Below are 12304 nucleotides of genomic sequence, written 5' to 3'. Positions count from 1 at the left end.
TTTGTAGTCATTTTTATAGTTCTGTAATTAAAGTCTATTTGACTGATACAAGTATGGCTACTCCTGCTTTTTTGAGGATTCCAATCACATGGAATACTTCATTTCTTTCTCTTAATATCATCCAATTCATGTAAAGTGAGTTGTTCAAGAGCAATGTAATTATTGTTGTCTTTTTTTCCAGTCCACTCAATTACTGTGTCTTTTACTTGGAGAAGGTAATCCATAATAATTTATAATAAGTATCAGGAGGTAAGGTGTTACTCTATCCATATTTTAATGTATTTTCTAGTTTGGCTATAGATTCTTTTTTTTTTTTTTTTTTCAATCTCTTCTCTCTCTGTCTCATATTCTTCCTTCAGGGTTAAGTTATTTGCTCAATAATGTGTCCCTATTCCTTTCTTTCTATACGGGGTTTGTAACTTTTATATTTGATATCATGCTTACCTTCCCAAAATTTTGAACTACCTAGAAATAATAGTAATATTACATGAATATAATGCTTAAATGAAATTAAATATTATATAGAAAATAAATTAATAAAAATGTCTCTGCATTTGAGCTATATTCCTCTCCACATTTTGAGTTTTTAATATCACATTTTATATCTTCTTCTGTTGCCTATACCTTAAACTAAAGTGTTATCACTGCTTTTCACTGTTTTTTTGGTCTTCATATAAGATATGAGTGGTTTATGCATCTGGTGTACAACACTAGAGCATTCTGCATTTGAGTGTTTTGTTATTACTAGTGAGTTTTCTGTTTTCCCATCTCTTCATCTTTTTAGTGTGTCTTTCAGTGTAAAAACATAGTTCAGTTACTATTGTAGGACAGGCCTGGTGGGATATATTCTCTTGGTTTTTGCTTTTCTGAAATATCTTTATTTCTCCTTCACTTATAAAGCATAGGAGTGCTAGGTGCAAGTTCATGTTTTGGCAGTTTTTCATTTTCAACATTTTGAAAACCTCCAGTCTCTCTGTCTTGTCCTGTAGGGGTCTGCTGATAAGTCCGCTATTAGGTGAATTGGAGCACTCCTCAGAGTTACTCAGTTTTCTTTTCTCTTGATGTCTGGGAATCTTCTTATCTTCACATGGGAGAGTTGGATTATAATATTTCTTGGAACAGACTTAGTTAATATTTATTTGTCTAGTGAACTTTAACCTTTTCAACCTGGTATTAGGCATTCTTCTTTAAGTGTGGTAAATATTTGTATGATCTCTTTGAATGAAGATTTGGGATTCACAGGTCCTCCTGAACCCAAATAACTAGAATAATTTCCTCACTCTTTTTTTAACTTAATTTTATTTTTTTAAATTAGGTCTGAGGACTGAACTCAGGGCCTTTCATATGCTGGGCAGGTGCTCTGCCACTGAGCTAAATCTCCAAATCTGAATATTTTGTCTTTTAATTTTATCCCAAATGGACTGAAAATCTCCCTCACTACTCCTCATTCTTTATTTTTCCTCCTCCAACTATGTATTTTCAAACATCCTATCTTCATGCATACTCTCTTACTGTGGATACCTTCTATAACACTTTTAATTTTATTTAATGTAGTTTTTAGTTCAAGGCTTTCTGTTAAATTTTTTAATTGTTTCAGTTTCTCTGCTAAAAGTCTGCATTAAAATATAGTCATGGAACCACCATTTGACCCAGCTATTTTACTCCTCCATTTATACCCAAAGGACTTAAAATCAACATACTACAGGGATACAACCACATCAATGTTTATAGCTACTCAACTTACAATAGCTAAACTATGGAACCAACCTAGGTACCTTTCAACAGATGATATATACATATATATATATATATATGTATGTATATATACATATATGTATAGGTACATATATGTATATATATATGTATGTATATATATATATATAAACAAATATTACTCATCTTTAAAGAAGAATGAAATTATGCCATTTGCTGGTAAATGGATGGAGTTGGAGAATATCATGCTAAGTGAAAAAAGCCAAGCCCCCAAAACCAAAGGCCAAATGTTTTCTCTGATACGTGGATGCTAATTCTCAGTGGAGTGGTGCTAGGGATGAACAGAGTTACTCTATATTAGGTAGAGGAAAGTGAAAGGAGAGGAAGGGGTATGGGGGTAGAAAGAATAATAGAGTGAAACAGACATTATTACCTCATGTACATGTATGACTGCATGACCAATGAGACCTACAATATGAACAATCAGAAAAATGCAAAATTACACTTCATTAATGTATGAAAAATATATAGTCATTGATTTGTGTTTCCTTGAAGATCATTAGGTTAACTTTAATGGTTGTTTTTGGTCAGTTTCTGAAAACTTATTTTGACTATTAAGTCATTATTTCCTGAATGCTCTTGTCTTGTTAATATGTGATGATATGGGGGAAAAATATGTATTCTAGCTTCATAAATTAGGCTTGTCTGTGTTTTTTTTCTAGGATTCTAAGCAGTGTGCCAACTGTGATTGAGGCTATATTTCCTTCCAGTGCCTCACAAGTAGGTGGCAACCCAACTTCAGGTTTCCTCAAGTCAGCTATTGCTCTTTTGACACAAAGCTATATTGCACCCTTAGTCCAGAACTCACCAAAATCATCACAGCACTGAGGGAAAACCAAGTCCTACAATGATCTGCACTGTTTATTGATGAGATGTTCTCTCATGGCCCAAGTTTACTGAAACCAGACACATTAGAGCTATCATGAATTAAATAATTTGGAACTGTATTTATTTTCTATTACTAGACAAAGGTACCAAAAGATGCAATGGAGAAAATTTAGCCTCTTCAACAAATGGTGCTGGGAAAACTGGAAATCCATATGTAGCAGAATGAAACTAAACCCCTATCTCTCACCATGCACAAAAATCAACTCAAAATGGATCAAGGACCTCAGAATCAGACCAGAGACCTTGCATCTTATAAAAGGAAAAATAGGTCTAAATCTTCAACATGTCCGCTTAGGATCAGATTTCCTTAACAGATCTCCCATAGCAAAAGAAATAAAAGCAAGAATCAATGACTGGGATAGATTCAAACTAAAAAGCTTTCTCTCAGCAAAGGAAACTATTAGCAATGCAGAGAGAGAACCTACAGAGTGGGAGAAAATCTTTGCCACTCATACTTCAGATAGAGCACTAATTTCCAGAATATATAAAGAACTCAAAAAACTCTACACCAAGAATACAAATAACCCAATCAACAAATGGGCTAAGGAAATGAACAGACACTTCACAAAAGAAGATTTACAAGCAATCAACAAACACATGAAAAAATGTTCCACATCTCTAGTAATAAGAGAAATGCAAATCAAAACTACCCTAAGATTCCATCTCACCCCAATTAGAATGGCAATTATCAAGAATACAAGCAACAATAGGTGTTGGTGAGGATGTGGGGAAAAAGGTACACTCATACATTGCTGGTGGGGTTGCAAATTACTGTAGCCACTCTGGAAAGCAATGTGGAGATTCCTCAGAAAGCTTGGAATGGAACCACCATTTGACCCAGCTATCCCACTCCTTGGCGTATACCCAAAGGACTTAAAATCAGCATACTACAGAGATGTAGCCACATCAATTGTTCATAGCTGGTCAATTCACAATAGCCAGATTGTGGAACCAACCTAGATGCCCTTCAGTGGATGAATGGATAAAGAAACTGTGGTATATATATGCAATGGAATATTACTCAGCTATAAAAATAATAAAATTATGGCATTTGCAGGCAAATGGATGAAATTGGAGAATATCATGCTAAGTGAGATAAGCCAATCTCAAAAAACCAAAGGATGAATGATCTTGTTGATAAGTGGATGATGACACTTAATGGGGCTGGGAGGGGGGTAAGAATGGAGGAAGGAGGGACTACATAGAGGGATAAGAGGGGTGGGAGGTGTGGGGGGGAGAAAAAAATAACAGAATGAATCAAACACCATTACCCTATGTAAATGTATGAATACACAAATGGTATGCCTTTACTTCATGTACAACCAGAGAAACAATATGTATCCCATTTGTTTACAATAAAAAAATAAAAAATTAAATCAAAAAAATAATTTAGAACTGTCTTTCTCTGATAAACAATAGAATTGTTTTGGGTTCCATTCTCAGACAGGCCTGAGTTTGGAAGCTGTTAAGTTCTGATCAGCTTTCAGTTTCACCAGCCTAGTAAGAAGTTCCAAGCTGAATCCTGTGCTGAGTACACTGTCCTACTATGAGCAAATGGAGTCTTGCTCCAAGTTATGCTGCCCAAAGGTTAAAATATTTTTGGTGAAGGCAGTCCCTTGACCTCCATGACTGATGTTATGTTGGGACTTGCCTGAGTTTCACAGTTACAAGGACCTGCACAATCTCAGGAGTGCATCGAGGCTCAGGACTCAGCTGGCACTGAAGTTGGCTATAATACCTGTGTATCCCTCTGAGGCACTGGTCTGTGCCTGGTGCTGAGCAGACCTGTAGGTTCCTTTGTATGAACACAAGCCTTGAGATAGCTGTGCTGTCAGAACTTAGTGACACTCTTTCTTCTTCTCCTTTTTCAATTTTCTGGATATTATAACAAAATCAGACTCAGTGGTCACTCCCCTGGCTTCCTTAGCTACCATGTAGGTAATTTGCTGCATGAAGAGCTATTGTAATTTATGTAACTTTGGGAAGAGGATGACAGGAACATCTTACTCACCTGCCATCTTTATCTTCTCAACTTTGAACATATAAGTTACCTAATTGATATTCTTAAATTCCTCTGTAAATTATTAACAATAGAGCCACATATTTTCTTGTATTAAGTCATACTGTTTTATAATGAATTTTATATAAGAAAAAATGACTTCACTTATTTAAATTAGTTAAATTTGATTTACTTGAAACTTAATAATTTTTCATGCCAAATGAAATTAACCAGACTCAGAAAGTCCAAGGTCAATAGTTTTCTCTTATTTGCAAAAGCTAGAGAGAAATAATAAATTGGAAAGGGGAGGGGAATTTCATGAAAATAGAAAGGAGAACAGTGAATTAAAGTAAGGGAAATAAGAGAGAGGGAGGGGGGTGAGAAAGTGGAGGAACTGCAGAATGAAATTGACCAAATTATGTTATGTGCATGCATGAGTATATCACAATGAATTCCAATTTATGTTTAACTATAGAGAACCAATTTAAAAAACAATAAATAAGCAAACATGAGGAAATTCAGTAGTGTAGAGGAAGGGAATTGAGGAGGAGGAAAAATGAAAAAAAACATAGAATGAAATTCACCAAATGATGTTATATTAATGTGTGAATATATTGCAAAGAATCCCACTTTTCTGTATGATTATAATGTACTAATTAAAATAAATAAATAAATGGAAGGAAGCACAGCAGAGTAGAGAAACGGGATTAAGGGACAGGAAGAAAGAAGGGGAAGAGGAAATTCTGGACTCGAAATGAGGCAAATTGTTACATGCATTAATAAATACGTGAAAACGAACCCACACTATTATTAGGTATAAATATAACTAATAAAAATGTAACAAAGTATTATTTTATTATGGAGTCTTTATGCACCCTTTCCTCTTTCTTTTTAATCCCTGTCTTGATGCTAACAATTTACCTCCTTTACCAGAAGTAACCCCTATCTAACAGTTTTTCATTCATGTGGTTGTAGCCATTGGTAACGTATATGTATGTTCTCATGAATAATATGCCATATAGTTTTGCAGATACATTAAATTAATATTTTAAATGGTGACAGTTTTATTTGGCAATTTTTTTTTTTTACTTAGGTATGTTTTGGACGAATCCATGTTAACTCCTCCATAAACAAAAATTGTTCTTTGATTTTGCAGTATATCTAAACTTATTAGATTTTTGTGAGATGTTTCCCAAAGAGAGGACAACTTCTTAGACTCAGTGATTGAGTGGGAATATTGCCTTTACTCCAACTCATTGCTATTATTTGGTAGCCATGTACTTTTAAACTTTTGTCAGTAATGAGCTTGTAATAGCACTTTATATAAATTTTCATTCATCTTTTTTCATTTTATTGAAGTATTATATTTTTCTGTATATATAATTTTTCTTTGTTCTATGGATTTTAGATCTACCAACTAATTAATTGTGTATGTACACATTTGCATCTATTTTCTGCAGTCTGTGGCTTTTTTATTTTATTTATGATTATTTTCATTGTATGGACATTAGAAACATTAACAACTAAATGTATCAAACTTTGTGATTTTCAGTTTTTTTGAGGGGGTGGGAGTGAGGTACCAGAGATTGAACTCAGGGATACTCAACCACTGGGCCCTCTTTTTTTTTTTTTTTTTTTTTTTTTTTTATGTAAGGTTTTTATTTTTTTTTTAATTTTTTTTTTATTTATTTTTTTACGTTTACATAGGGTAATGATGTTTCTTTTTTTTCCCTTCCCCCCCACCCCTCCCACCCTTTTCCCTTTATGCAGTCCTTCTTTCCTTCATTCTTACCGCTCTCCTTAGCCTAACTCTAAACCTAACCCTAAACCTAATGCTAACCCCTCCCACCCCCATTATATGTCCTCATCCGCTTATCAGCGAGATCATTCGTCCTTTAGTTTTTTGAGATTGGCTTATCTCACTTAGCATGATATTCTCCAATTTCGACCATTTGCCTACAAATGCCATAATTTTATCATTCTTCATTGCGGAGTAATATTCCATTGTATAAATATGCCACAGTTTCTTTATCCATTCATCAACTGAAGGGCATCTAGGTTGGTTCCACAATCTGGCTATGGTGAATTGAGCAGCAATGAACATTGATGTGGCTGTATCTCTGTAGTATGCTGATTTTAAGTCCTTTGGGTATAGACCAAGGAGTGGGATAGCTGGGTCAAATGGTGTTTCCATTCCAAGCTTTCTGAGGAATCTCCACACTGCTTTCCAGAGTGGCTGCACTAATTTGCAACCCCACCAGCAATGTATGAGTGTTCCTTTTTCACCACATCCTCGCCAACACCTATTGTTGCTTGTGTTCTTGATAATCGCCATTCTAATTGGGGTGAGATGAAATCTTAGGGTAGTTTTGATTTGCATTATACCCAGCAAAACTTACCTTCAAATTTGACGATGAAATAAGATCCTTCCATGATAAACAAAAGCTAAAGGAATTTACAAAAAGAAAGCCAGCATTACAGAACATTCTCAGCAAAATATTCCATGAGGAAGAGATGAAAAACAACGATGCAAATCAGCAACAGGAGGCGCTAGCCTAAAGGAATAGCCAAATAAAGGAGAAACCAAATCATGCCAAAAACAAATATGAGTCAATTGACTGGGAATACAAATCATATCACAATAATAACCCTGAATGTTAATGGCCTGAATTCATCAATCAAAAGACACAGACTGGCAGATTGGATTAAAAAGAAAAATCCAACAATATGCTGCCTGCAAGAGACTCACCTCATAGAAAGAGACACCCATAGACTAAAGGTGAAAGGATGGGGAAAAACATACCATGCACACGGACACAGCAAAAAGCTGGAGTATCCATCCTCATCTCAGATAATGTGGACTTCAAACCAAAACTAGTCAGAAGGGATAAAGAAGGACATTACATGCTGCTTAAGGGAAGCATAAATCAGCAAGACATAACAATCATAAATATCTATGCCCCGAACATTGGCTCATCCACGAACGTCAAACAAATCCTTCTCAATTACAGAAATCAAATAGACCACAACACAATCATACTAGGCGATTTTAACACACCTCTCTCACCACTGGATAGATCGTCCAAACAAAAATTGAATAAAGAAACTATAGATCTCAACAACACAATCAGCAATTTAGACTTAACGGACATATATAGAATATACCATCCAACAAAGAACGAATACACTTTCTTCTCAACAGCACTGGGCCCTCTTTTGTATTTTATTTAGAGACAGGGTCTCACTGAGTTAATTAGTGCCTCTCTTTTGCTGAGGTTGGCTTTGAACTTGCGATTCTTCTGCCTCAGCCTTCCGATTCACCAGGCATGCACCATTGTGCTCAACAAGGGACATTCTAATGCTGAGTCATACCCACACATTCACCCACACACATCTGCTTAGACACACATATAAACACAAGCACACACACATGCACAGGGACAGTCCTTGTTCACAAACCTAAGAAATGCACAGATAATGTGTAACTATCACCCTGATTTAACTTTGATATTTGAATAAGGAAATTTGATTAGTGGTAAAGACAGTCTGTGAATTAAAAACAGAAATTATGGTAGGATTTGCGGTGGGAAAAAGATTCTCTTCTTATATAAATTTGAGGTATTATATAAACTTCTAAAAATCTAAACTTAGAGAAATATCATTTGATGGAATTCTGTCTTCTGAAGAGATTTTTCTGTGGAATTAAATGAAATCTGCGCTTGAGAAAAAAAAATGACTCTACAATTATAATTATAATGAAAATTATTAATAAAAAAATGGAGGAGAATTGGAAGTAAATGAGATGTCATTACATGCTTTCTTTTTTAGTTGCTAGGTATGGTGAACGGCATTGTGTTTTTGAATGTTGAGACAATTAAACTGTATTATAGGAGTTTCATGTGATATTTTTTATCATATTAAGATATGATATAAAACTGTGCATAGTGCTCTGTATTCAGCAGTTAACCTTCGGTTTAGAGTTTTACACCTGTGATACCTTTAATATCAGGGACTTTTCACAAAAATGTTAGAAAGTACAGCTTCTCTTTACATTTCTGGAAGATTTTTCAGATAATGTTTGCTCTTTTTTCTCTAAATATGTATTAGAATTCTCCAGTTCAGCAGGGATTTGGGGCAGAAAAGGTGAGTTTTTTTTAACACAGATTTCATGATTGACATCCTCCTTACCATGATTTTCTCCTCATGCCAGTGCAAGTGAAAAATCACACTACTTACATCACTGGCAACCACAGAAAGTTTTTCCTTTCCTATTTTTTTCTTTTTCTTTTTTTTTTTTGGGGGGGGGCGGTGCTGGGGATTGAACCCAGGGCCTTCTTCTTGTGAGGCAAGCACTCTTCCAGCTGAGCTATAGCCCCAGCCCTCAGAAAACTTTTTATAAACACTCAGCATCACCAAGATTTCTTTGAATTTTTTCTTTTTCTAAATGTGTTTTGAAGTTACTCCATAAAATATGAAACTACATCCACACAAATTATTTTTGCAAACAATAAAATCATAAGTCAGATTTTTTTTATATTCCATGAAAAATTTCCTGAAATAACTTTTAAATCCATATAATGATGTAAAAGAGAGCCACTGTGAAAATGAAAACATGTATCAAATATTAAATATTAACCCATTATTTTGTGGTTTTATCATTTGAGGACTATATAAGCTCCATGAAGAATTATTTTAGAAATGCTATATTGAGTTATATTTATTGATATTTTTAAATTTATATATTAGAAGCTCTTACCTTCATCTATTATAAAAGTCAAATATTTTCCATGAAGTTAATTTGGTATAACAAAAATAGCTAATAAAAATTAATAAAAAAAATTTTAAAGCTATTACAATCTTGTGTCCTTTACCAAACCATATTAACATTTTATCTGACTTCTATCCAACCCCAATTTCTAGCCAATCCCAGAACTTTATATATGCATATGTGAGTAAATGCATAGCTAACAACTAGGTATATTAAGCTTTCACAGGGAACAAAAAATAAAACATGTACCCTCTGTAGTAATGTTTATATCCACATGAAAAATATTTGTATGCTTTTACTTTTCCAATTAATTATTTTTATGCATATGTTTAGATACATAGATAAATATTTTACTTGCAAGTGTAAAAAGGAAACCGATCAATCTAGATATGATGCAAATAAAATTCCATGAATGTTAAATGAAAAAAAAAATAAGAAAGAAAGCATGAATAAGTTTGGGGAGGCTTTTACATGAAATGTGCCAAAGCAACAAAAAAAGCATTTGTGTTGACACAGTCACAGTACACTCTCCCTACAAACACAGATCAGCTGAAGTCATGGCTTGTCTGTATTTGATTCTTTCAAGTCATGTTATCAAATCTATGCAAAGAACGAATACTAATGAAAAGACCGGACACTCTCTTTGGGACCAAATAGTAGGGAAAGCAGTCACTGAACGAGGAGCAAGAGACTTGCTTCATCACACAACAAGAGACATGGACAAGAAAACGTAAAATATAGGCTGAGTTTTAGACAAAAATTATTCTGTTCTTTTGGAAAGGTGAGGACAAGTAACCATTTATTAGACAAATATAGTGAGAAAAATTTAAAAGAAAAATGAAAGTGTTGGAAGCTTATAGTAAAAACAATATCATCTCTTAAATATGTATTCATCAGTGTCTATAAAGGACCAGATTAGATGGAATTGTATTAGCAGCACTGAATCTCTGATTTTCTGAATAGTAAGTTAGGTTAGGTAAATAGGCTCTTTTGAGCTCCTGCATGAAAGAAAGGCCACTGATGAGGAAAAACTGGAGCCTAGAACCCCAGGTAGAAGAGGGCCGCTGAGTACTGGCATCTGACTCAGTCATTTAAATCACTGTGCTACAGTGAGCTCCTGATGACACATGCAGTTTGATTTTAACACAACCCATAGATCTGTATGAAACCTAGAGCAGAAAGGTTATGCTTGCACAAAAAGAGAAACACACAAACACATGCACTGTCATTGGAAGTTTATTACAATAGTTGTGACTATAAAAAAAAAAACAAAACTCTTTTTCCACAGGTAATATTTTTTCTCATTTCAGTACAGCATCAAACTCTGTCAACTCCCTGTGTAGACTATAAACCCTAAATTCATTCTACTTTATCATACAGCTTATTTAATATTTTTTCAATTCATCTTTCCCCATTCAGAAAAGCAGATCTTGCTGTTCTGCTCACTAATGTATTTAAGCGTTTAGAAATTTTACTGTTGACTACAATAAAGGTAATTTTTTAAATATATGTTGTTTGCCGAACATGATAAACATGGGAAGACAGACCTGTTTCACAGTCAAACCATATTCATGCAATTCGTATTCTATGCCCTTTAAGAGATGACACTGCACATCCTTTTCCATGTGTTTTGTAGAGCATACTTTACGTCTTTATTCCTCAAACTGTAGATCAAGGGATTCAACATGGGGATGATCAGAGTGTAAAATATGGAAGCCACTTTATCAGTGTCCAAGGAGTGACTGGACTTGTTGCACATACATAAATATCAAAGTCCCATAGAACACAGTGACCACAGTCAAGTGGGATCCGCAGGTGGAGAAAGCCTTGCGCCTTCCCTCAGCTGACTTCATCCTGAGAATGGCTATGAGGATGAGCAGGTAGGACACCAGGACGATCAGAAGAGAGGAAAGCAGATCAAAAGCTGCAAAGCTCATAATTATTAGTTCAACATCATGAGTATCTGAACATAGCAAAGATAACAAAGGCATACAGTCACAGTAGAAATGATTAATGACATTGTAGCCACAGAAGGATAAACTAAAAATCTTTATAGTGACTGTCAGTGACATAAATGTACAATAGAGATAGGGGATTGCCACTAGCAACTGACATAACCTGTTTGACATGACGACAGTGTAGAGGAGAGGGTTACAGATGGCCACATAGTGATCGTAGGCCATTGCAGACAGAATAAAAAGTTCACTTCCAATGAAGAAGAGAAAGAAAGCCAGCTGGGTAGCACAAAAATAAAAGGAAATTATATTTTGATCCGCAACAAAATTGACCAACATTTTGGGGCCCACAGATGTAGAATATCCAAAATCAGTGAAAGCAAGGTTTCTAAGAAAAAAGTACATGGGTGTTTGTAGCCTGGAGTCCACCTTGGTGAGGATGATCATGCCCAGGTTGCCCAGCACTGAAACCAGGTAGATGATGAGGAACAGCCCAAACAGTGGAGTCTGCAGCTCAGGGCGCGACGTGATGCCCTTCAGAATGAATTCATGCACCACTGTGGGATTGTGTTTCTCCATCCAAGTTTATTAAACAACCTGTTTCAGATACAGCATCAGTGCAATCAATGGATTGCAAATATTATTACTTGAGAAACTTTTATTATGGAAGGCTGGTATACCTAAGATATATTCAGGCTTTCCAAAGTAATAAACTTGAATTCATATGCATAGGTACATGTACAAATACATAGAAATAAATTATCAATAGTTCTAATCTACGGTGATTTTACTCACAATAGAATCCTATTCATTGTTTAATCATATTTGGGTTGTCCCAACCTGGAAGTCAATTGCCACTGCATTTACCAATTAGAGGCCAGTTAAGTTGCTAAACATTCAACTCTCTTCGATGTGCAGCCC

At 34.9% G+C, this 12304-nt stretch overlaps 1 pseudogene; it reads right to left on the bottom strand.

Moving 5' to 3' along the window:
* Positions 1-11022: 11022 nt before the first annotated feature.
* LOC124975061 (olfactory receptor 8K3-like) lies at positions 11023-11962 on the bottom strand (annotated as a pseudogene).
* Positions 11963-12304: the final 342 nt, after the last annotated feature.

Source organism: Sciurus carolinensis, unplaced genomic scaffold, assembly GCF_902686445.1.
Source record: "Sciurus carolinensis unplaced genomic scaffold, mSciCar1.2, whole genome shotgun sequence".
In the NCBI taxonomy this organism is placed as follows: Eukaryota; Metazoa; Chordata; class Mammalia; order Rodentia; family Sciuridae; genus Sciurus; species Sciurus carolinensis.
This window is presented reverse-complemented; position numbering and strand designations above follow the sequence as displayed.